The sequence below is a fragment of the Lissotriton helveticus genome, chromosome 3_1 (genome assembly GCF_964261635.1).
Source record: "Lissotriton helveticus chromosome 3_1, aLisHel1.1, whole genome shotgun sequence".
NCBI lineage: Eukaryota > Metazoa > Chordata > Amphibia > Caudata > Salamandridae > Lissotriton > Lissotriton helveticus.
The window spans coordinates 1044237956-1044264744 of NC_136061.1; the positions used below are offsets into that span (position 1 = coordinate 1044237956).

The 26789-nt window shown below is 41.5% G+C and overlaps 1 protein-coding gene across 1 annotated transcript in view; it reads right to left on the reverse strand.

Moving 5' to 3' along the window:
* Nucleotides 1–26789, reverse strand: part of MYO3B (myosin IIIB) — a 2563893-nt gene that overhangs the window by 2478037 nt on the left and 59067 nt on the right. The gene's annotated exons all lie outside the window — the stretch shown is intronic.

The following is a 26789-nucleotide window of genomic DNA, read 5'->3' on the forward strand; positions in this document are numbered from 1 at the left end:
GATATCAGTAGATTGCTCTTAACAACAGTCATACAGCAAAGTCATAGCTTATACAAGCTTTAGGAGGCTATTGTACTCAGTATAAAGATAGGCCAAGACTCACAGTACTGAAACAGGTAATGCTCAAAAGGACCTGTACACAACAGGTAAAGTCTTTTCCTTATCTGATGGGAACAGAGACCAATACAAATATCACACTGCGAATAGATAAAGGGTGCAACAGACAGTGGCACTGTTTCAAAACTCATATGGGAAACCAGAGTGGAAAGAAGTACCAAAATACAGGATAGCCAAAGATCAAGAAACAAATGTAAGAATCAGTAAAGAATCCGAAAAAGAGTCTAAGGATGGAATCTTTAACAGCATTCTCTCAGAGGACAGTAGAGAGGACAATGAATCCAGAGGGAATCCTAGACATGAAATAGTAAGCCATTATACTAAAATCATGAATAGGGTTTTAAAGAGAAAGCTGTATCCAAGAGGCAATTGGAAACTAATGCCTTGCTGGCAGGGCCTGACTGGGAACCAAAACCGGCCCTGGCAAAGTGCTCGGCTGACCCCCCGGGGGCTTGGGGGTGCGGCCGAGCTGTTTGCCAGGGTCTGTTTCGGGTGGTTTTGTTACAGGACCAAAATTGCAGCTATGCTGCAAAAACGTCCCTGTAACAAACACGGCCCCCACCCTGGCGGCCCACTGGGAAAACGTCCGGTGCCTGATAGGGCCAGTCTGGCCATGTCTGCTGGTGCTGGAAAATACGAGGATGAACTCAAGAATGTACCCACCAGGACCCATGCTGAGACATGGGCTAGAATGACCAACAGGGATAGCTTGTTCTCTGAAAGGACAAGGGAGATTCTGCAGGAGGGGTCAGCACACACAAGGGAGTACCTAAAAAACCATGGAGGGAGAAGGACAGGTCTTGAGCTGAAGACTGGAGCAGATTGGAAACTAAAGATTGGCCTGGAACATAACAGCCATGTTCCCCAGGTCTTTGCATGACTAATTAGGTCAGTATTGTTTTTTTGTCTTAGAATTCTGGGACTTGTAGTATTATTTAACCCACTATAAAACCAGCACCAGAATTCTAGGAAAAAAACACAAGAATGGCCTATCCATTCATGCAATGACCTGGCAAACTTGGCAGCTATGCTGGAATTAGGTAACACCTATAGAGGACAAAACTAGACAGGCTACACATACAAATGCACAATACACAAATGTAAGGCAATAGCAAAATACAAAGAAAGAGAACAATAGACAAATAACTATAAATGATATGCTTCGTGGAAAGTGAATTATCTTTAACGAAAAAAGATTTAACAATAGAGCAAAGAGAAGTTAATCTCACAGAATTTTGGAAAACACCCAGTAGGTCTTTTAGAAGAAGAGTGCTAAGTGAGTCCCTGCACAAGAGGCACCAAGGCTTGGTAACTTACTGGCACCCTGAGGAACAATAGCTAAGATTTCAATATAAACACAAGCGAGGGCAAAGGGAGCAAGGTGAACGGAATATAGAAACGGGGTAAGGGAAAAGAAAGACCAGATTTTTAGTAACAGGGCTAGAATTATATAGCTCAAGGAACATTGGAATACAATACTAAAATTCTGCATATAAACAAGGACAGGACTGGCAGTATGTAGAACAAACTAGGAACAATGGAGCACAAGACAAGGAATCGGCACACCAACAAGGTCATTGCAGACACTGGAGTACAAGACAATAAATCTGTATACTACAGGGACAGGAGATCTATAGCAACAAGCAAGAAGAACTGACAAGCTAATGTAGCAATACTACAAATCGGAAAATCAAATAATATAACAAAAAATGCCCAAAGCACACATAAAACAGAGGCAAGCCTTGTTACAAAGCAGCAGACAGTCATAGTTTGCAAAGAACCTCGCAAGTAAGGACAGAAGCAAGAATGCTGTACATTGAGCTCAAAAGGCTGGAATAACTGGGAGCTCAGGGGGCGAGCACGCGTGCAGGGAGAGAGGTGGGTGTGGGTAATTAATCAGGTAACCACAATCAAGGAAGACTACACAGGGACTTAGAGAGGGAAAGGCGAGGAAGGCTAAATGAGGAGAAAGGAAACAGGGACACCAGGAACAAAGAGCAGATTGAAGCAGAGAGAGAGGGGAAAGTCATCTATGTGTCATACAGAATCCTTCTAAACAAGGGATCCTTAATATTTAACAGAGCTCCGCCTCAGAACGTGATTTAGGCAAGGTTCGTCAACAGAAGACACTACAAAGCCCATGATGCCTCACAATAGAGGTGTGAAAACCAAGACTGAAGTATGATGTCGAGTAAGGTCTGTGATGTGTTGGGGAGTGTACTGACAGGAACTGGTCTAAAAACAAAACCCTATGTGCTACCTGATGGCAGAATCCAGAGAGTACCCAACAAGCACTGAAAGCAGCACAAAAAAATGTAAAAGTAATTAAGAACAATATTAAATATAAACAAAACAACTCAAGAAGAACAACAAGAGGTTGCTGAATACATTGCAACAGAAGGGCTGTAAGTACTGAACTAGAATACTAGCTGCATGGGATGGAAAGCAAGACAGAAACTAAGGGTGGCTGTGAGACAATGGAGCTCACGGATAATCCAGAATGCTAAACAAGGCAGTAACTGAGCCTCAGATGACACATTATCATCATTAAAATCTATATACGGATGATAAAATCACCTTAAAAGAATACACACAAAATCACCCGTATCAGATTCATAGCTAATAAATAACATACAATAATAATAATTAATAAAAACAGTATACATCACATCAATTAATCAGGTCTCGATCATCTGGACACCAAGGCAGCTCGTAGATGGATAAAACAGTAAAAATAACATTGTCGGCGGGAAACAGCTAACGATACATCAAGGCTAATCTAACTTGGTTAAAATTCAAAGATTTCAGCGGGGAAGTTGAAAACCGATTCCTCGGCCAACTAAAATACGAACAAAACATTATAAGATGCAGCTTGTCCTGCGGAGACTGTTGTCACAGCCACAGGGTAACCTTGCCTCAGGCCTTGCCCACCCACATGGGGATGCCAAAAGATGATGCAATTGGTTAAACCTAAACCTGGCCAATAAAAACCTATCATGCTGTGAGCTGACCTTGCCGAGATAGGGCTCCACCCACTGCAAGGTTTCCAACAGCAAATGACCCGGAACTGATAATTTCTGAAGCTCTAGACACTCTCTCTTCAAACAGGAGCGTTCTAAAAACAACCTTTTTAACACCCCACAACTCACGCTGGGAAAGGAAATTGGGGCACTCATAGATATTGGGTCTGCCTATGTGAGCAAAAGCAGCCTTAACGTAGGCAATCCACAGTATTCTATGAGTCTGATCAAGAGCCAAATGGTCCGCAAGGATCACCCGATTGAACTTCAACTCAGCCCCACTCCAGATCTTAGTCCAGCACAAAAGCGGGTTTAGGGATAACAAGTCTGACACTTGTACAAGCCCAAGCTCTGTCTGCACCAAGATATGATCCCGAGAGTGCCAGGCCAAAATGTGCTCAGTAAAATGGATTCCAAATTCAGTGAACTGCCTAATACAGCCCTTCACGAGAACTCTCACAATAGACCAATAGAACATGTTGCATGAATCGCTGTCTCTTATGCTCCATCAGACCGTACTTGAAGTTCTGGGGTTGGAAAACATCTGATAACAATAGTCAGGAGAAAGGATTTAAGCTGTATAATAAGGCTCTGTAGTCATGTATGACAAAGAGAGATAAGAAAGACAATAAAGTATGTTACTGCTATGAGGTAAGGGAGAGTTTGCTAGGAAGAGTAAGAGGGTGAAAGCAGGAAACATGCCCATTACGAGTGAAATTAATAAACAACATCACAAGTGTGTAAATTGATCTGTGAGAAGGAGAACCTTTAGCTAGAGGTGTTAATTGGAATGCCAAATTCAGTGGCGCATCCTCCGCTAAGAGCACCACCCCACTGCCAGGAAGCAGCAAAAGAAAGGAAAAAATAAAATGATAACGGAATGTTATTATCATTTTATTTTTTCCTCCTGCTACTACAGTGCGTGACGGGCGGGGCGGACCTGCATGGGAGGAGTGAGTGCAACGACTGTTTTGGTCGGCCCTCTCGGGCTGCCCAAAACAGTCATGCGCACTTTCCCCCTTCTCCATGCAGGCTGCATTACAGCTTGCATGGAGAACATGCCCACCCATGCTGCCCCTGGCTGGGCGCTGTGTCGTGTGATTGAACGTTGAGATTGGCTTAGGGGTGGGAGCCAGGCTGCCTGCTTCCTGTTCTGAACCGGAATCAGACGCAGGCGAGCAGGAGAGAAGACGCAGTACCAGGCGGCGGCAAGGTAAGTGTTATTATTTTGTATTTTTTTCAATGCAGGCCGCGCTCCACCAACCCCACACTGCGCGCCTGCCCCCACCTGCGAGCTGTGCCGGCCGCCCCATGCCAAATTGTTTACTTATTGGTTGATTTTCTATTTTAATAAAACATGTTCATTTAATTGTCCAACTCTTTGATGTTTGTGTATCCAAGACGTTCAAATCTATTCAACTTGTCATTCACACAAAATTTTTTTCTCAGTATTTAAACAAGATTTAAAAAATCAGCTTTTTAAGAGAAACATCCGAATCTATTCTCCTTTAGAAACCTAGATCACTGCCTATCTCTCTACAACAGCTATCTCTTAACTACTCTTGTAACCCCTGGGGATTTTATACTATAACACGCATTTCATGCACTACCATGATGTTCCACTCCATTCTCTATTCCTCTAATTACTATGTAACCCCTGAACTAATTGTTCATATCCTGTAATCAGTTCCTCGAATGTTACTTTTTAAGTCTGGCATGACAACAAGAGCTCCAGTAAGACCTAATGTGAGCAACAGAAAAAATGCCTTTTAGAAGTACTACTTAGAGAGGCGTGTGGGCTTCATACACATGTTGGTGTCCTTGAGTACAGCATTTAATTGGGCTGAAGTTATGTGCCTCCACTGAAAAAGATTGCTTGTATTGCACTTTTGGCTTATAGGAAAGTTTATGCTCAAAACAAGCATGGCTGTGTTGGTTATGGTGGTAAGCCAATGATCAAGGCTACAGGCCTGATCTGCATATTTAGAAAACCTATGATAAAGGCAGTAGGCCCAATGTATTTATTGTGAAAAGCATATTTTAAAGTCTATAGGTGTGGGTGGATTGTTATTTAGATGTTCTAAAGCCTGCAGAGAGGTTAGATGGAATCCCACAGATTACCGTACTAGGCTTCAGTTTTGTTGTTAGCTACCACTTCTGACAAAACTTGAGGATAGAAGATTTGATATTCATTGCTAAGACTGCTTAGGAGAAATTGTGTTTGCTTTGGCAATGGTAATTTTTGTATACTGTTGTAATTTTATCACTGTATGTCTGATGGTTGCCATATGGGAAACCTTCTACTCAATACAGCATCCTGGAGTTGGTATTGTGACAAGCTGATGTCAAAGGCTATAGGGCTGAATGATTCACTTGGTACATCCAATACTATACATCTGATCTGCTATTATGAAATTTGTAACAAAGACAGTAGGCTTGTCTTATTTATTGTGAAAAGCATTGTTAAAGCCAAAAGGCCTTTAGCAATAGATTGTTATCACATTATGTTAAAGTCTGATGTGTTGACAAAGGTCATTCCATGTCTTGGGTGCGATGTAGGAGAATGAGCAACCTCCAGTTTTGCTTTTGCAGATGCCGGGAATGTATGTGAGTGAGAGTGAGGCAGAGCATAGGTGTCTGGTGGGTTGGGGAAAGTGTATGCAACTGTTCAGGTATTTTGGTCCTGTGTTCTGTATGGCTTTGTATGTGTATGTGGGAAGTTTGAATTGGCTGCATTTGTGAATGGTGAAGCTTCTTGATGTGTGGTGTGATCTGGGTACGGCGTGGGAGTTCAAGTATGATTCTTGTAGCAGTGCTCTGGATGGTGTGAGTAGGAATTGTTTGGAGATTCTGGTGTAGAGAGTGTTGCCTAAGTCCAGCCTGCTGGTGATGAGTGCATGTGTGACAGTCCGTCTGGTGTTCTCAGGAAACTATTTGAAGATCTTTCATAGCATGCGTAGTATTTGGCAGCAGGAGATGCACACTGCGTGGACTTGAGCCGCCATGCTGAATTTGTCATCTAGGATGATCCTAGATTTCTTGCATGGTCTGTAGATGTGAGTTTTGGTCTTAGGTCCAACAGCCACCAGGTGGAGTGCCATGGGGAGGTCATGTTGCCAAGGACCAGTACTTACATCTTGATGGAGTTGGGCTGTAAGCAGTTGGTTCGCATACAGTCTGCTATCATGGTCATGCAGTTGGTGAAGTTGATCCTGATGTTGGTTGTCTTGTCCATCAGGGAGAGGATGAGTTGGTTGTCTGGCATAGGAGATGACTGTGATGTCTTGTGATCAGACGATGTTGGTGAGCTTTGGAATGTATATGTTGAAAAGGGTGGGGTTCACGGACGGTCTCTGTGGGACTCTGCAAATCAGTCTCTTGGTCTTTGATGTTAAGGGTGACAGCCTGACCCTTTGGGTTCTTCCAGTGAGGAAGGAACAGATCCATTTGAGAGCCGATCCTTATATGCAATCTCGTTGAGTCTTCTTATGAGGGTACTATGATAGACAGTGTCGAAGGCCGAGAAGGATAAGGGCCACTGTTTCTCTTTAGTCCAGGATGATTCGAAAATGTTGGTAGAGGCCACAATGAGAGCTGTTTCAGTGCTGTGATTCTTTCTGAATTCTGATTGAGTGTTGCCTGGAAAATGGTGAAGTTCGAGTTGGGTTGTGAATTGCTTGTTGACGGCCTTCTCAATCACTTAGGCTGGATAGAGGAGCATGGAGATGGGTAGGAAGTTGCTCTATTGATTCAGGTCGACTGTGGACTTCTTGAGGATGGCGTTGGTTTCTTCAAGTTTCCATTCATCTGGAAAAGGGGCAGACATGATGGAGGTGTTAATGATGTGAATCAGAGTGATAATACTGATAGGTGATACTCCCAGGTTGTAGATATACTGGGGGCATGGGTCTGTCTGGACCCCTAAGTGGATGGTCCGCATAAATGCTGCTGTGTCGTTTCTGGTGATGGTTGTCCATTCGGTCTGGTGGGCATCTTGGTTGGTGGTTGCTAGGTTAGCAAAGACTTTTCTGGGGTTGGGTTGGTGTGGAAAGTGGCTGTAGATGTTTGTGATTTTGTTTTGGAAGAAGTTGGATAGGTTGTCACAGAATTGTTGGGAGGCAGCGATGTTGTTGACAGTGGCTAAGGGCAAGTGAAATCCCACAGATTACTGTAACAGTCAAGAGTTTTGTTATGAATCAACAGCTGCCTGAAAATGCGTGTGCTTCAGTGGCTGGGCTGGTGGTCCACTCATTTAGTTTTAATTTTTCTCTCTTTAATTTCTTTCCTTCTCTTTTGTTTTCATTTTTAGAATACAATACAGCTCACCAAACAGAGCTAATGGGCCTCTTGCTTGTTACTCAATTGCTCTGCAGTGTGCCACAGCCAGCATGACCGCTACCTCTAAACCTGGTGATCATCAGGAAATGGTATTGACAACAGTATATAATTTTTTTTACTCTTCCAATGTGGCCAAAACATTGATTTGGGAAGTGGCAGCCATGCTGGAATTTTACAACAGGGATTCAGTATGTACAATACCCTTGCAAGATGGCCATGCGCTGGTAAGTTTAATTGTATTTATCGTTGCAAGCATATGCCCCCCCACCGTTATGTTTACACTGCATCTTTTTTCCTTTTTTCTGTTATTCTTTTTTTTAATTTATATTGTGTGTCCTCTGAAGCTTGCATGTGTTTTATTGTTGTTGTGTAAGTGGGTGAATGCACAAATGAGTCTCTGAGTGGACGAGAAGATGCATAAGTGCAAAGACTATTGACTGAGCATAAAAGATGGCCTGCTGAATGCCTAAAACCATAAATGACAGAAAAGGCACTTTTGTGTAGAAGACAGAATTACTGGCACTGCCAATACCTGATATTGCAGTATCATGTAACACGTTTTTTTTATTGTTCACTTGTTTCTGTTGTTAACCCTTAACTAATTGCCCTGTGAATCACTTCACATTCTTTTGGACACTCAATAAATGAATTCAAGAAATACCTAAAGGTAGTTCGCATCACAAACAAAAAACATGTCAAAGGCAGTCTTCTAGAGGTCATGGGGTCGAATCCTTTCGAGGTGGGTAAATTGAGCACGATAAATTGAGCAATGGCAGCATCTATTACTTACAGACCTTAGAAACAACAGAAGTACAGTATTTAGCTCCATGTAAAAAGCAAGTTATTACTATTGTCCTTTAACATGTCACCATCTATAGTCTTTGTGTCAATTAGCAGCGTTTGCCTCCAAGGCTAAGGCAATTGTTCAAATGCTTCGTTAACTCTCTTTATTACATTTTGTGTAGCTATAATTAGTATTAATATGCACCTTTGAATAGATTGGTAGATGAATCAAAATGATTGATGGTTTGTTATGGCTTTTTGATGATTATGGATAGCAAATACTGGTGAATTATTTATGCTTTTTAAAATGTTATCAATGACCCACCCGCACTTAAGAATGTATACAATCGCTCATACCATTTCATGGTTTTGTTACAAAAGAGTTCCTTTTCAACTTTGTATCCAAGTTTAAAATTACTCAACAGAAAAAAAGAGTTACGAAAATAAACTTCTTTGACAGACAAAATCTAAAATCGGGATAACGAGTCAGGGTAACGCGGGGATAGTTGAACATCACCCTAGCTACCGCGCGCCCTTACAATCTCCAACCACGACGTGTTCCCCGGGAGCGGTATTAACATGATGAGTTGTGACATTTGCCAATGCTTCCTTTACAAAGCAGTGCATTTCGTACATTTCAAGTTATGGAAGCATGATCGAGTGGAGGAAACAAGGTCTAGTTCTATAGCCGACCTTGTCCCTGCACAGTGACTTGGTACCTCTCAGTAAACAGTACACAGAAAGGATGGTCACATCAAACCTTTTCACGTATGCCCATGAGATTTATTCAAATGGGGGGACACTCACTTTCATGATTAATGTGCAAACGTGCACAGACTCTGGTAAGTGTAGCAGGTGCTGTGGCAGTGGGGTCCAGGGGTCTGAGAAGCCCTCCGAACCCTAAATATGACTGCATTTTACTACCAGACTGTGAGTGGCATTTCTTGTGCGCCCTTTAGAGTCCATGGTTACCTTGCAATGCTGCTGGCCAGGTTAATGAGAGGTTTCTGCTCGATAGTATTATAACTGAAGTACACAAAAAAGTAATGTATAGAATGCTTGAATGAAACTCGGCCTCTAGTAATTACTCTGGCTGTATCCCAGTCCATCATTATTTTGCACACCAGTCAACCTTAGGGGCCGATTATGATGGCGGACGGACCTGAGTCCGTCCGCCACCATAGAGAAGGAGGGACCGTCCGCAGGGGCAGCGGCGGTCCCTCCGTGCAAATTAGGATGTGGCCGCCACCCTGGCGGTCACATCCTGTATTTTTATCATTGCGGCGGGTGCTGCTTGAAGCAGCACCCGCCGCAATGATAAAAAAGTAAGTTGTGCATTTGCATGCACAAAGCGGCAGGCACCTCGCGGTGCCTGCCGCTTTGTGCAGGCAAATGCAGGGGGGTACCATAGGTACCCCCATGTGCACCCCCCCCCTCCCCCCTTCACCCCTGGGGGCCCGCAACGGGCCCCCAAACACAAATCCGTATGCCTTTACACGGCGGAAATGCCGCCGTGTAAAGGCATCATTCCACAGTCATCCTAATATGGCTGGCGGTGTCTGATAGACACCGCCAGCCATGTTAATGCTTTTCCGCCGAGGGCGGAATCCGCCCGCGGCGGATTAGCGGCGGACAGATAGTAAGACCCACCAGCCATCCTAATATGGCGGTGGGTCTTGCAAGGCTCCCCGGCGGATTTCCCGCATCCTCCGGGCCGACGGTGGCTTTCGCCGGCCCGGTGGATGCGGGAAATCCGCAATCGTAATCGGCCCCTATGTTTGGACTCAGCCATTTGCAAATCAGTCCTGACTCTGTTTCAATAAGAACAGTCCAGCCCGAACTGCCGGACCAGGTTTTCCCTGAACCGGAACACAAGCAACCGAAGACTGGTTTCACTCTTATTAGGGCTCATCAGTCAGGTATAGCTTAGTTCCAGTGCCACAGTGGGCATAGGACTCGTGTCTGGAATATTGATTACACTAAGGGCATCACATTGATTTAAACAAAAAAGTGATGGGTTAAATGCTTGAATCAATTTCAGCCATTGGTATTACTCGGACAGCATCCCATTCCATCGGTATTTTTTGCCCAAGATGCCACATCAGATTAGACCCAGCCATATGTAAATCAGTCTTGGTCTTACTCAAATAGGAAAAGTCCAGCTCGAACTGCCAAGCCAGGTCCTCTCTGAACCAGAACACAAGTGCTGTAAGACCGGTTTTGCCTTAGTTGGGACTCATCAGTCAAGTGCAGCTTGGTTCCAGTGGCACAGGGAGCATGGGATCTACGCCGGGGCTTACCCGTTGCACTTAGGGTGCACACTGAAGTAAACAATGTAATTGTGTTGTTGGTTAAAGCGATGAATAGTCAGTCACCTTAAGCAGAAAACACAATCTTTGACAGGGTAAACCCTCAAAGTCACTAAATTAATTGGAGCTCAACTCCCTGGGAGCTATAGCACAGAGAGGCCGGCCTTAACTCACTAGACAAGAGAAATTCCAAACCAATTTAGAACTATAGAGTACATTTTACCAAGTAAAATGAACCCCAAAATAACAACAATTTAATAGGGGGAACTGGAGATGTGACTTTTAAAGTTTAAAATATATATAGCACCAAAGTGTGCGAACCGTGATCAAATGATTGTGGTAAAATGGGACCTAGTTGCGATTTGAGGCTAACCACAATAGAGAGCTGGTCAGATACAGGAACCTGCTTCGACCCGGTCATACGGTTTACCTTGAGAGTTTGTTTCAAAAATGGAAGTCGATCACATTGTTGTTGTTCCAGTTATCTTTGTAAAGAGCTCTGCTGCTCATTGAGTCGGACTCACACTACATAAGACAACAAATAGAGAGATTTGAAAATTAAATATGTTTCAACCTATCTTAAACAGTAAATTGTTTTCTACATGAAAGTTTAAAATGTCTTCAATGTGGAAAAGGAAAATAACATCTCCTGAATCCACAACATATTTAATATATTGCATGTCTAGGGAAATATTACCTAGCACACAACATAAACCATTTTTTCACTGACACCTGACAATAAGTGTCCATGTACCACCCAAATCAATGTTACTCATTTTATCACCCAGAGAAAAATTAAAATTGAAAACTGAGTTAGCCCTGCAGAGGCTCAAACTTATGCGAAGCAAATTACATGACTTTGCAGATGGTGTATAACCTCCTCAGCTATGATAGCATCATTGCAGCTTGAAACCTTCAGGTTAGATATGAATCTCTGCAGCAATTGCAGGAAACTACTAAGGCCCTCATGATGACCGACTCATTAATTCTAAGGGGCCAGTAACAGAAGTTACCAACCTCATTGAATTATAAGTTATGTAGGAGCAATGGAAGTCAGTTAATTCATCCAAAGGTATCACCTGCTTCAAGCAGGCACAGTTCCTTGGTAAACCAATAGAGAAATATATGTGGGAATCAAAGTAACACTGATTTCTGCACATTATTCTCCAAAATCTTGTAATACCTGTTATTCCTCACCCCCCAGAATTACAAGGACTCTAACTCTAATCTGAAGTCAGCGGGTGGAATAACGGGTACTATACTAGGACAGTACTAATGAGGGCCTCTAAATTAGAACTGGGTGGAGTTTGTGGAATTCTGCTATGTGTAACTCCGCAAAGTGCCAAAAACACTCTGCTGTGCTCCGTAGAGTTCTGCAGGCAGGGCAGTGCAGTAAGTCACGCTGCCCGTGCTGATTTTTAGCGCCGGGAGTTTGTCCCATGATGTAAAATCAGCTTGAATGGAACCATGCGCATCGCAAGAGGGTGCTGCTTCTTTCTGCCGATCGAGTAGATGTTCTACTCGGGCAGCAGCTTCCTCAACGTGAGCGGTAGCAATCTGCCACGACCGCCTGCGTTGACAAATCTCGCCGGGAGGTGGTCTAGCATATAATTTTCCTTGCTCGTGCTCGCCAACTTGACATTGGCAAGCAGCAAAAGAAAAAAAACTCTGCTCCATGCAGAATCTTTTGGAACTCTGCTCTCTACGTGGGGCACCGAGTGGGCAAAACTCCACAAACTCTGGCAGCGGAGCGGAATTTGTCGCCCACCCCTACTCAAAATCACCAGAATAGGATCAAAACCTGAGTCCTAGAGATTACATGGTCCTCTACAAGAATACATTAACCACCATATTGGCTAGTGAAATCTACTGAAGACATACAGAAGTAGGCAGAGGGTGCCTTAACCCACTGAGCTGGCTTATACACTTGAACAGCAGTTGTGGCCATTGAGATATCTCAGTGGATTAGTGTTCCTACTGTTAAAAGAATATGAGCAATCTGAAGGTCAGAGATTCACATTTAGCTGTAGCCACCTCAGTTTTCATTCTTTTCGGGTTGATACATCGAGTACCAGCGAGATGCGTAAAAACACCTATTATTTACAGTGCTACTTAACTGAAAGACTTCGAAAATGAGTGCTGTATATAAAAACAGACAGGTGCAAATGTGTTGTTTATTGGCTTCCATATTTTCACATTTTGTGCAAACAACTGCTGGGAAGGAGTGTCACGTTTTCATACGATGGGTATCTACAGTTTAGATGCTGCATTAAATTAAGGCAGTAACCCTTCTGGCAGACCTGTTCAAGCCTTACCCTTACCCTAGTCTTGGCACCTGGGCACAATGGGGTGGCGGGAGGAGCGGACGATGGCACATCTGTCGACTGAGTACATTGGTTGCCTTTTCTCCACCTAATTCGACACTTATCCAGCAGATATCGGTGGCTAGGAGGCAAGAGGTGGGTGGTTGAGTCAAGAAGTGAGGAAAATGTTGTTTTCCAATTATAAAAGAGTTTAAAATGCTCGTCGCAACACATATGGGGGTTTGATCAACATTTTACCCTAATTATAAAAGTGATCATTTAGAGTGGTTACGGCTGAAAAATTGTCACATTTTGATTAAAACGGGGTATAAAATTCTTGGTTTGACAGGCGTTTTCACACTTATCTTGAAAAAAAAAGTTCCCATTGATACCTGAAACATTTTATTGGAAAGTTCAAGCAGAACCAACACCTTCCTGCCAGAGGGGGTTATGCTGCTGGTCACGACGAAATCATTTTGCAGGTTGCGAGTTTACTATACGGTGGAGGGTTGGTTCTGTGGAAAGGGTTTTAATTCGTGCGAGCATGGGGGAGCACTTTATTTATGGACTTTTAGTCTATAATTTTCTTGAGGGAATTTATAGCTTGTTGTTTTAATCTCTCACGGTAATGGTGGCGTTTATTGAGCACAGATTTAGTGATGTAAAGAATCATATAGCATGATACGAGTGGCAATTATTTCAGGGATAGCATGTTTCACATAGGGTTACGATTTTAGTTTCAAGCGAACTTTGCAGAGTATTGACGCTCGTTGTAACATTACAGTTGCCCCAGATGAAGGGTTGTGGAGCACGAAATGCACTGGGTGAATAAGTGTGAGGCTGCCCATGATGAACGGTGAATTTCTACATGACACAGAAAAAAAGCCTGGATGGGCATTAATTTCTTTAGCATTCGAAAAAGTTTGGAATCATGCTGCCTTTGTTGTGAATTGCGACAGCATTGAAGAAGTTTGGAATCAATATGGATAAAATACATTAAAATGGATTACTTTATTACATTTGGGCTCTTGTTAATAAAATTCATTACTGTTGTCTATTAGGTAGGGCACTTGCAGCTGGCAATTGACGACGCAACACAAGTTATAGAGGAGAGGAAGTGACACATGTGAATAAAAGACAGTGATGTGATATGGAGACAACCTGTTGCCATAGAATTGTGTTAGTGTGGTGGCTGGCAGTGAGGCATTTGGTAATAGTTGTTGAGAAATGTTTACTTTGTTTGCACCAAATGTGCAAAAACCTAATGGCCTCTCTATATGTTTTTAATAAATAATGGAGTCCTTTCTGGCGATTTCTTGGGCACCAGGCATCTTTACACCTACCCTGATGTCCCGATAGAGTTGGGGACAGCCTGCAGTTACTCTCCCCTGCCGCCGCGGCCGAGGGGGGAGACGACTACAACTCCCAGGTCTTCGTGCCGCATCACCCCGCCCACCTCCGCCCACTTCCGCGCCCAGAGGCGCTCAAAGGAGCGGCGATCCTCCCGCATCGCGGGACGCGCCGGGAGAAGCCCGGGACAAGGGCACGGACGTCTGCGACAGTCCGAGGCAGGGCTGGGCCACCCTATTGACAATTTGCAGGACAGGACATTCAGGTGATTTCATATTTGGACATTGGAATATGGGTATTTGTTTGTAATCTGTTGCCATTGGACACAGTATTACTAACGGTGCAAATAGGCTGTTTATTCATCCCATATTGATACCTGTTGCTATAGCGTAGGGTTGAGATCAGCCACAGGACCCTGGGTGCTATTATATAGGTCCCTTCTTTGTTTATCTGGCAGCCCCTGTGGAAAATGTCTAAACGGAAGTTAGAAAAGACACCAAAACACAAGGTTAATAATGGCCCCACCATTGACGAATAATTGGTTAAGGCTGTGAGTGTCATTAATGAAGAAATTACCAGGGCAGAATGACGTCTATCCTTGGGGGTAGCACCTGGGCCTGACACTATGCCAGCCTTGGAGGCTGATGTCATCTTGGATAACTCACAACCCGAGGCCCCCATAGCTCAGGTTAACCAAGAATTCCCCATCCTTTCACAGGATACACCCCTGCAGGAAGAGCAAACCCAATTACCTAATCCTAGTGACCCCCCAACACCGAAAAGGAGAAGAAATTGTAAAAAAGATCAGATTAAATTGGTGAATAATGGCAAACCTAGTAAAGGACCTGTGACCCGTAATCAAAACAAGGCCCCAGAGAACAATGATGTCCCTATTAATCTACCTGATGATCTTGTTAATATAATTATTTCAACATTGGTTCAGAAACTGGAGTCTATGCTTAAACCCCTGGTTGCTAAGTTAGACACTCTAAGTCTGGAGATTGAGAAATTGGGCAACATTCCGAAAACTAGGTATAGCCAAACCAGGGATATAGACACCAAATACCTGGTAGAAATGCCGGACCTATCACTCACACCATCAGTGGCTACGCCTAACCCAAACACCCTAACTACCACAACGGCCGGGCATTGTAATTTGATCTCCCATATGCAGAATAACCAGAGGGAGTGTACATCCAGACCCACAGCCTAGTACTTTACGTTCCAGTAGTAATGGGCAGAAGAATAACAAAAATAAATCCCAAGATATGAGTAAGCCTAAGGGTCGAGTGGAACAGAAAGAGCAGGTTGTGATTAATTTGCCGCCAGATTGCAGTCCTTATGTAGCGGTCATGGTTAAAGTCCCATCGTTAGGGGTAGAACAAATTGAAAGCCATAGCGCCCTGAAGAACAAGGTACTTCATTGGCTTCATGATCATTGCAATATCCCTGTGGCACATGCGGACCAACTCCTATTAACTAGAAGGGTGCAGTGGATAGGTCCACTCAGAAAAACCATACAAGGGGACTGCATCATTATTAATTTCAAGAATCCATCCTGGGCAAAAACGTCCCTTGAGAGAGCGGCTTGTAGCACCAGTATAGAGCGATCAATTTCACTCTACCCGCTTGGATATTTCTATAAACATCTAGACAATACCCCCTTAGGTGGAAGGAACTTCCAACCCAGTGGATTAATAGATACAATTGACTCAGTTACCCATCACACCCTCCCACTATCCAATAGATTCCATGCTTTAAGTACTCTAGACTGTAATTATTGACTGACCCTAACACAACAACATGGGGGGGGTAGATATCGTTTGTCCTCTGTCACTGATATTGATAACAGTTACTGGTACACCGAGGTATCCCTAGAGCCCGGAACACCAATAAGTAGGCCTGCAAAGCACAAGCTAATGACTGAATCCAATTATGATATAAATGAGACAGGAAACAGGGCTAAGGAGGACGGGAGTAATAGACTGGGCATATTAACACACCAACTACTATCTACATCATTAGAAAACTCCAGGGAGTTAGTCAATAAAGGCATTTTAGGCAATCCTGTAGTACCTAAACAAGGGGGAGGTTTTTCTATTATGAAGTGGAACACAGCTGGCCTGGCAAATAAGATCAACATGCCGGGTTGGAAGGATTTCATTAGTACACACGATATAGTGTGTCTCTAAGAAACATGGAGCACTATAGATGTATTTATAGAGGGGTATACGGCATATAACCTGCCCGCGTTACCGTCACCGTCAGGTAGAGCTAAAGGTGGGCTGTTAACTCTGTTGAAAAATAATCTCCCAGTCAAAGTCATGAAAAGTACCAACGTAGGGCATTTTGCACAGCTATTATTGATTAAATATAAGGGTAGTCGGGATGTATTGTTGATCAATTTCTATAACAATATTTTTAATTCCACCCGACTTAGTCTGGTCACAGAATTAAGACAGGGCCTAAGTAAAATTACTGATATAGATATCAATAATGTGAATATGGTCTGGTTAGGGGATTTTAACCTGTCTCTCTGTCCATTGTCTACGACCAAAGTATCTAGTCTACAATCAGATGAAGGGCATAACCGTCTACACTTTCCACATTGCTCATATGGTAACACCCTAAATGCAGTTATGACTGAATTGGATTTAGATATTCTGCAATGTGCGAAAGATGTGAACGGGAAGGATATCCCGACTTTTACAGGAAGGTCATCCGAGAGCTGTATAGACCATGTCATAGTCTCTGTTAATATTGCCAACCTATGTACCATCCCGCAGATTGTTGCATTGCTCATGAGTGACCATAATCCAATCACATTGGAATTATATGTCTGGGGGATTAAGAAGGCTGATTTATGTACTGTTGTTAACAATATCGTACCAATACGCCCGAATGGCACAAGAATTAGGTGGAAGGGTGAGAACTCGGCCGAATTAACAAAAAAAATTGTGATGGCATGTGGTCATGAAATTGCAGATAATTTATCCTTAACGACCCAACCTACTGAGATTTTAGTTAATTTTAATACGATTAATGAACGTATGTCTAAACTTTTTACTAAGGCCGCTTCCAAAAATCAAAAACAGGATAGGGGATGGTTTGACCACGCCTGTACGGTTACATTAAATAAGCTGAAATTAGCTCTATCATCCAAACCTAGGGATAGTTCAGTTGTTCGTAGTCTTAGATCTGAATACAATTCTAATATAAGACGAAGGAAGGCTGAACTACAACAAGAAGCTTGGGAAAACCTTGACTTTGCCGCAACGACTGCCAATCATAAACTGTTCTGGGACACAGTGAATAGTACATTTCTTAAAAACGAAACTGTCCCGGAACTTTTGGCAAATGTAAATTGCATGGATTGGGTGGACCATTTCTCCAGCATTTTTAATCCTAACGATATCCCATTGATTAATATAACAACACAAAATAAATGGCCAATTATCGACCTAGGTATATCACTAGAGGAGGTATTGATAGGCATAAATAACAGTAAGGGGGGAAAAGCACCAGGGCAGATGGTGTGCCAATCGATATCTATAAATCCCTACCCGAATTATGGGGACCAATACTCACAATGGTCTTCAATGCCCCAGCAACTGAGGGATGTCCCCCCACTTGGGGGGAATCTGTCATTTTACCGATTTATAAAAAGGGCAATAAATCCGAAGCAAAAAATTACAGACCCATTTCTCTACTTGACTCCTCGGTAAAAATTATGAGTAGAGTCCTGTTGATTAGACTGGAGGAGTGGGTATCGGAAAACAACATCTTGGCCCAATCCCAGTATGGCTTTAGAAAAGACCTGGGTACTCTGGAACAGAGTATTAATCTAGAGCTCCTTATAGGAAAATATACAAAAGCTAAACAGGGCCGGCTTTTTTATGTTTTGTAGACTTAAGCAGCGCTTTTGATTTAGTGAACCATGGTGTTCTTTGGCCTGTTTTACTTAACCTTGGGGCACCCAGAGCAATTATTTATTTTTTGGCCAGACTGTATGAAAACCTATCAACTAAGGTCCGGTATGGACACCAGGGAGAATGTACCCCTAATTTTAGAGTAAAACGTGGCATTCGCCAAGGATGTGTGTTGGCCCCACTGCTTTTTACCTTATTTATTAATGAAGTGGATGAGGCGCTTAAAAAGATCCCTGCGGACTCCACTTTGGTGGATGGCAAAGAGACACCGGTTCTGCTTTACGCAGACGATGCCGTATTGATATCTAGAACACCGGTGGGGCTTCAGAAGCTAATTGATGGGTTTGCTAATTTTATAAATAATAGGATGTTGCTGATAAACAAAACCAAAACATTCACTATGGTTTGTGGAGAGAGATATAGAAACCTGAGACCATTTATAATAGAAGGTAATAAAATAACAAACGTGGAGTCCTTCTGTTATTTAGGTATCTCATTTTCATCAAATGGGGAATGGGCTTATGAGAGGACAAAGGTGCAGGCCAAACTTAGAAAAAGTATCAATGGTGTTTTTAAATTCGCCGCTAATTTGGGAAATCGGCGGGTTAAAGAAATGATTGACATCTACAAAGCCAGATGTACTTCAGTGGCTCTTTACGGTGCTGGAATATGGGGTCATCAAACATGTGGGATTTTACAAACAGAGGAGAACACCTTTCTAAAGAAGCTTTTATGCCTCCCAACCTCAGCTTCTACAGAACTTATTCACAGCGAAGTTGGCCTTAATTACTTATTGGATTTCATAGCCATGAGACCACTGCAGCTGTGTAGATCCATCTGGTCTAAGGAAGAGACCGTTTTACCAAGGCTATCATAAATGACTGTTTGAGGTTGGATAATGCAAAACGGATACCTTGGCTTAAATATCTAATTAAATCCTATGGTGACATTTTTGATATATCCATTACAGGGAACCATAGTGATTTATCATCTCTATCTCAACAGGAATTAAAAGGTACTTTCCTGACCCATAGGATTAATAATAGGCATGAAACCATTAAGAACCAGGAGACATACCAATTCTATCATATGTATAGTGTTACAACGGGTCTCCAAGGATATTTAAAAAAATTTCACTAGAAGCTCCCACCGATTTGTTTTAACCAGAATGCGGCATGGTTTAGTGCACCACTTGATTGCGTTTCCCATTATGAAAAAGCACTCTTCCTCTCCATGCCCGTCTGATGGCCATTCTAAGCAGAGTACCACGCACTTTTTACTTTTAAGTAAACTGTTTTTGGCATTCAGAATCATGTATCTTAAACCACTTTTTTTAATACATGAGGCTAAGACCATCAAAGCTGCTATGTCCTTATTGATAGCTCTGGAAGAACCGGGGATCTGTTTCTTTACCGCTTCTTTTATACTTAGTTCTATTACGGCCAGAAAGAGTATGGTATTTTAAACGTTATTTTATTCTTTTAAAAAGTTATAATAAGGATGGGCCGTATTAATATACTAATAAATGTAGGATTTTACATGATAATACTATACTATATCTAACTATCAAGGTGCAATGAGTCTATTGTTTACATTGAGCACACTGCACTTTTCTTCTTGTTGTAATTATATAGCTGCTAAGTGCCAACTGTTTACATTTAGCACATCGCACTTTATATATCATGTTTATTAAGATGTCATATAGCTGTCTAGCTGCTAAGGTATATTTGTTTACATTAAGCATATCGCACTTTATACATCTTGTTTATTATGATGTAATCTTGTAGTTACAAAAATGTTATTGTATTTTCTCAATGATACGTATTAAATTATTACCAGGGAAACAGTCATATAGCAAACTGTTTTTATTGTTCTGTATTAAATGTGTGCCTTTATGGTTGTCTGTCCCAACCGAATAAAGCTATATTTGAATTGAATTGTGTTACTTTCCTCTTTCAGCAATATCCAATGTATATGAATATTATATTTATGTTGGCCCTTTGCTAATAGATGCAGCACTCTTCTAGATACGGAACTGAAAGTGATGCCCAACCTGAACAACATTTACTCTCCATTCCATCACATACTCAGTAAAATCTCCGTCATCATCATCAAAGCCAGCTTTATTTGGTTTCTGTACAAACCATAAAAGCAACACAAATATAAATATAAACAGCACAACATTAAAAAGAAAAAAGTTAGAAAGTGCATACATTCCAAACATTTAAAAGACGACTTCCAGCAATATAAAACATATTAAAAAATTTAAGACACTCTATTTACAAATACTTACACATCACAGCTATTTCTCAGTCTTAATGCGGCTTTTGAAAGGAAACTACATTATAAATAATGTCTGTAGGTAACAGCTGTAGGTATGAAAGAGCTGGCTGCACTTGGGTGAATTTTTTTAACTTTAACAAATGGATAATTTATGTCTTCCTTAGCACAGCATAAAAGTTACAGAACATTATAAAATGCATAGTGTCCTGCAGAGACTGATTGTCACAGCCCCGGGATCGCAGTGTCTGAGCAACTTGCCTTCCACGAGGAAAGGCTCAGCGGCGGCTCCTCCGTTAAGGCGGAGGAGCGTCGCCAACTGCTCTCTGAGCAAAGCAGAAAGGAAAAATAAAATGATGATAACACAATTTTATTTTTCAATACTGAGTCTGTATTTAACTTAGGGATAGCATTGGTGGTAATACTGTTACCAGCATGACAGCAGTGTAGTCATTGGCTTAGGGTAGTCTGGGAGCCTGAGGGCTGCCGGGAGTCAGTTAGGACAGAGGAGAGGTGGCGGCCGGCAGGTAAGTAATCTTTTCTTTTTTTCTGTCTGTCTTCCCCCTCTAATTCCCCCTAGCCCCCCACCCCACCACTTCTGTTACACAACAGTTGTAACTGGAAAGGCTAACAGATCCAGCCTGAATCAAGTAAGTAAAAGGCAGATATAATTGCTCCATACAGCTGTAAGATACGGCTCCATTGCTTGAACCGATTGTGATAAGTCAATAAGAACTGAAGAACTTTGGATCTGCACACCATGAAGTTATCTTGTCGAGATTGATTAAATGATGCATTTTATGAAATGCATTATTATAAAAAAAATTGAACAGTGCTTTAGGAAAAATTTACAGCAAAATAACATACCTGGAACTTTGCCAAAATCTGAAATTATTTTAATGCACAGAAAATGGAATAACCACATGGATTATGACATGAGCGAGAAATCTTCATAACGTTAGTTAAATTGTCTATTGAAATACTAGAAAATAGAATTGAGTGGTTATTCTAATAAATAATCCAAGAAAACCAAAGTGGATTAATTTCTAGAAGGTATATGTCTGATAGCCTGATACGTTAGGCAAAGGTTATAAATGGCATCATAATGTATCAACAAGGAAGTACTAGCAGCACTGGATATGGACAAAGCTTTTGCTCTTTTGAATTATATTAGAGGAAAAAAGATTTTGCGACTGCAAAAGGGCCATTACTAATGTATAAAATCCATTCTGAAAGTCCGAAGTTTTTCTTCTCATAAGATGGGTTCTACAACCCATACTGAATCGAAATTTGGAAGGGACATGGAAGAGGCATTCCATCCAAATTGGCATTGGGTACTAAATGTATCAGTTGCTTGTGACTGTTTTTCCAGTCAAAAAGAGTCACACATCATTGAGCAGTTACCAAGTCTTCAAAGGAGTAGGTAACTGATTAATAAAGGTGAAGGGATCCACTGGGGCCCCTCCCACTTTGAAACTGGGGTGGCAGACACCGCGGTAGTTGGCATTTACCCAGGACCACTGCCTGCTCACCCTGAAGTTTTAAAAAACTGAAAACCTTTTTCAAAAGCAGCACCAGTTCCTTTAAGGAATGCGGGCTGCTTTATAAAAAAATATATGTTTTCCATTTTGGAATGCAATCACATTGTTGATGGTCTGATGTACACTGCTGGGCACCACCACTGCGATTGCAGTCAATCACTGTGAGTCACAAACTGCAACCTGCCTAACCAATATTAATTAAGGCAGGTTACTCTGCAAACACTGCAATTTGTTATTTTGTGTACTGATCTATTAGTTCATAGGTCAGTTCACAAAATCCGATTCCACCCACAAAATGGCAGTGACAGTTTGCAATCAGTTTTTGTGAATGGAATAATAGTAAACCCGGACCGCAGTTATTATTGTCTTAAAAGTGTGATATTGAGCATCAGAAGCAAAAATGATTGTCAAAATGCTGTCCCTCGCGTTGTCGTACAGCAAAAAAAAAAGAAACAACAACGCAAGGGATACGGAGGCGCTCGGGGCGCACGGACCCAATTTTCTGCTACCATACAGAAGGTTTCATTCTGTCAAACTATCCACACTGTGTGAAAGGATTGCGAGTATGATACACTTTGGATACAGAAAGAATCAATTAGTCCAAATATAAACACTGATTGAAAGGATAACGAGAAGAATGCATTTAACACACAACTTGGAGCCCTGAAGATGTCCATAAAATGACCAAACGTGTTGGCTACGACTTTCTTTAAACTACGACGTTTCTTTTAAAGATGAAGAAAAAAGAATAAAGAATATTTTAAAATATAATATCTGTTGTCGAATGCAGTGAATATATGATATTCAGTATTCTTGCCCGATATGTTTCAAGTACAAACTTGTGAACTATTGTCATGCCGGATTACCAGTAATATGGTTATACTGATTACTCTTTTGTGTGTGCTGGATCATTAGGGGGATATAATTAAAATATATGTTTATGTATATAATTCCAGTGAAAATAAATGTGGGCAAATGAATGCGTTATTTAAAGCAAATGTTGTGAAAAAATGTAGATTTAGACATTTATTACTACAGTACAAAGGTGAAATCCAATGTTTTACCACACTACATGAGATATTTTATGGATACCCTTCCTCTTGATCTTATAGGCGAGGGCAATGGGACTGTGCCACGCACCATAATTCATGCCCAACCGTGTTTTGCTGTTGGCAGGCAGCTTTTGTTTTTATGTGCCTTCTCCAAAGGGTTTTATGGAATATGGAATGAGTTACAATGTATGTTGTGCGTCGCATACCATAACTAGAGAATGTATTTGCTTTTTAGGTTTTCAATTCACTGAACCATAACTAATCTCTAACAGTATTTTTCTTTCAATTACTTGTGTTTTTATGTTATATTATACTGCATTTACCTACACACTTTGCTCTGTTTCCAACCTTCAGCCACAGATGGTGGGCGTAAGCTGCAAGGCCTGTAGTCACTCTCAATGGATGCTCCATGGCCTGCACCCAAGACAGCTCTGACAGCTTTAAAATGTTCAAAAGTCCTTAAGTTCACAATTAAATTCTTGAATTTTTTTTTAATTTACAAAGTAGAAAAAATAATGCATGTGTTCCAAATACAAATTGGTGACTGTGTCTTTACAGCACTGGTTGTGCCACCCACACAAGTATACTTATTCACAAAAGGGTATGGTAGCTTCTGAGGATAAACAAAAAACTGTTTTCCTATTGGGGTAAACAAGTCCATGTTCAAAATAGGGACACCACAGAACTACAGCTAGGACATAATGGAAGACCATTCTTATGGAAGAGGAAGCCTCACACACATATTTGTGTCATGCTTCATTATCGGCAACCTCTCCCCACTCTGTTACGACAGTGCCACCAGGGCGGACTCGACCTCCTGACGGGCCCTGACAGGAGGGAGGTATTAGATAAAAACTACTGAACAAAAGGCGAGATCCAGACCAATTAAAAATACCTTGTGGTTCCCAGGTATATCTCCTTTAATAATGGGGACCACAGATGTATCTAAAAACTGAGTCGAGACGGTATCTTTGAGGGAAATAGCTCAACCTGTTTCTTTAAGCCAACATGTTTCTGCCCGAATGTTTAGCCTTGACATGTCTGGGGCATTCTTCAGGGCTGTGGATACCTTACCTACTCAGGCAGCCTAATCACCAAGTTACATATATTAATAATCAAATAAACCCAGGTGAGTCCTACCTGAGTATGGAGTTAGGTATATTAATCTATCAAGGTAAGTAACAAGAGAATAAATAAACGTTTTAAAAAATAATTTTGGACTTCCCACATGAAAATATCTTTACATTTGTAATCATGCTGTGGACATGCAGGTGACATTCCACAGCACGTCAATGCAAAACAACACACATGGTAGGTGAAATAGCACATGCATATATGACACATGTGCACTAAAAACATCCAAATTCAGTAATTTCATATGAGGGTGTAAATGCTTCATAAAAAACAAGAGGCTATCCCTCACCCTAGATTTTAGGGGATCCTAGTCTGGGAGGGTAACAATGTCCTTTATAGTCACACCTTGATGTAGAGTGAGGGAGGGTAAAAAGATTAACTCGGGTGTAGTATACAAAAGTTATACCTGAGGGGAGTAACTAATGACTACAGAACAAGTATTCATCTTATAGCAAAGTAAACTTAGTGCTTACCAAGAAATAAAATTAGTGATTGTAGAAGTAGAACTTGACCCCAATTCGGGTCATAATAATCAAAAGTGCAGCCTTTTTAATTATATAGTGCAAGGTCTTTCTTCACTATATCGTTTGATGGAAAAATTAGACATCTGTGGGAGTTAGTATAGGTTTGAAGACGACACCGTACCAACACACGGTAACGTGTCCATTGGTTACTGTAGGCATCGCCTGTAGCTATACTTGATGTATTCATTATCCAACCCAAGTAACATGCATCATAGAACATATATACCCTGTCATCACAAATGCGATGTCCACATTCATTCAAAATGTCTTTCTAATAGATAATATTTAAGGGGGCATTCACACAACTAAGAGCTCTCTTATATCAAATTGTAGGGATAAAATTCACATTTAAAAGAGGAAGGTCCCATGGGGACACAAACACACAAGCACACGCCACTTACTTCGTCAAACGGCCCATTGTACAGTTTCACCTCAGCAAGACTGCTCCCAGCCGCTGGTACAGCTTGGAAGTGCAGCCGCTCTTGGATTGTGATCCCTACTTGGACAGGGTGCAAACGTCTGCCAACTAGAGACCCAATTTTTAACAGTTAGCCAATCACATTCCTTGAAATGTTTAATTATAATTGACAGCATTTTCACATTTGAACATATTCAGAAATGTAATGCTCAAGATATCACTGAAATTAACTCTCTGAAGCCTGCCTTGTGCCTTTTTAAAACACTAGTATGTATAAAACTATTGAATGGCTGTGTTTGAATTATCCTTGTATAGACCCAAATGGACAGCACCTCCGCACTGTCCAGAAGCACCATTAATGCAGAGACACCCTTAAGAGGTAGGTACCAACTACAGAGAAGACTCTACAAACATGGGTATGACTGAATCGCATTACACAAACTAAAAGCAAAAGAGGCGAAAAGGCACTTACAATACCCCAACACAACATACAGATTTCCATGCTATACAATGTTTCCCACTTGGGCACCTATAGTCCCTTCATTCTCCTTGCAGTGAACACTTTGTGCATTGCTGACTGAAGCGTTTAAAGTCTGCTTTGCTATTTGCAGTTTATCGAAGTTTTTTTATACATTTTACTCACAATCAATTTGAGAAAAGGGCATTCTGAAAGTAAATGTCAAGTAATGATAAATTACACTTGCATAATAAATGTGCAAAAATCAAATTATAGATTTCTAAATGGTTATTAATCAAGCTTGAAACATAATAATACAATTAATTCCCCCATCCATTACTTCCATTTTGAAAAAAAGTAAAAGAGAACTGACAACCATTTAACGGGTGACAGAAATAAATTCATTGTAGTTTAACTGAAAACCCATGTAACGCAAAGGTGTTTCTCCCATTTAGAACGGGAAAGGTGGAAGCATGCCTAACTAGTGCAATGTCCAAGACTGGAGCAAGGCTCGCCCGTTTCTGAGCATAGCGAAATAAAAGTGACATCTGAAGTGAAATGCAAAAGATCGACGGCTGCACTGAATTACTATTCATATTCTGAACAGGCTTTAGTGGCTCTGCACAGAAGCGTTTTCATAAACTATTTGCTGGAGAAATGCAGGTCCAGATTAACCAATACTTTGCAGATTTACATTGGAAAGGTGGCCAAAGTAATGGAATGGGTGCTACTTTGCATCCAGATGGCATTCCATCACTGGTACATAGGCATTCCCATGCAACCACCCTTTGATTTTGATTCAAATATCTGTCTACTAACATTGGTAGATACGGATTTGCACCATCAAGTTACACCCCCCCCCCCCCCCCCCCCCCACACCGAGACAGGCCTACTATGGAGAAAGTTTTACAACTCTTCACCTTTTTCCAACTTTATCGTTATGCTGCACTGTAGAGCACACATCTAAAATGTGGAAAGTATTAAAGCAGAGTATTTCTTCCATTTCCCTTCACACATTGTTCTCATCCCTCTACAACTTTCGCTATCACTATACATATTATAGCCTCTTACAAAGTAGGAGTCTTGGCTGCCCACAGTCCTTCCTGTAATTTATTATTACACTGCTTTTTTTACATTGAACAATCAGCTGATACCTAATCATATGATCAACCATGATTCTGAACTCCACAGGCTCTTCACTCTGTCTTGCTACGAACAGAGCCACAGTTTTGAA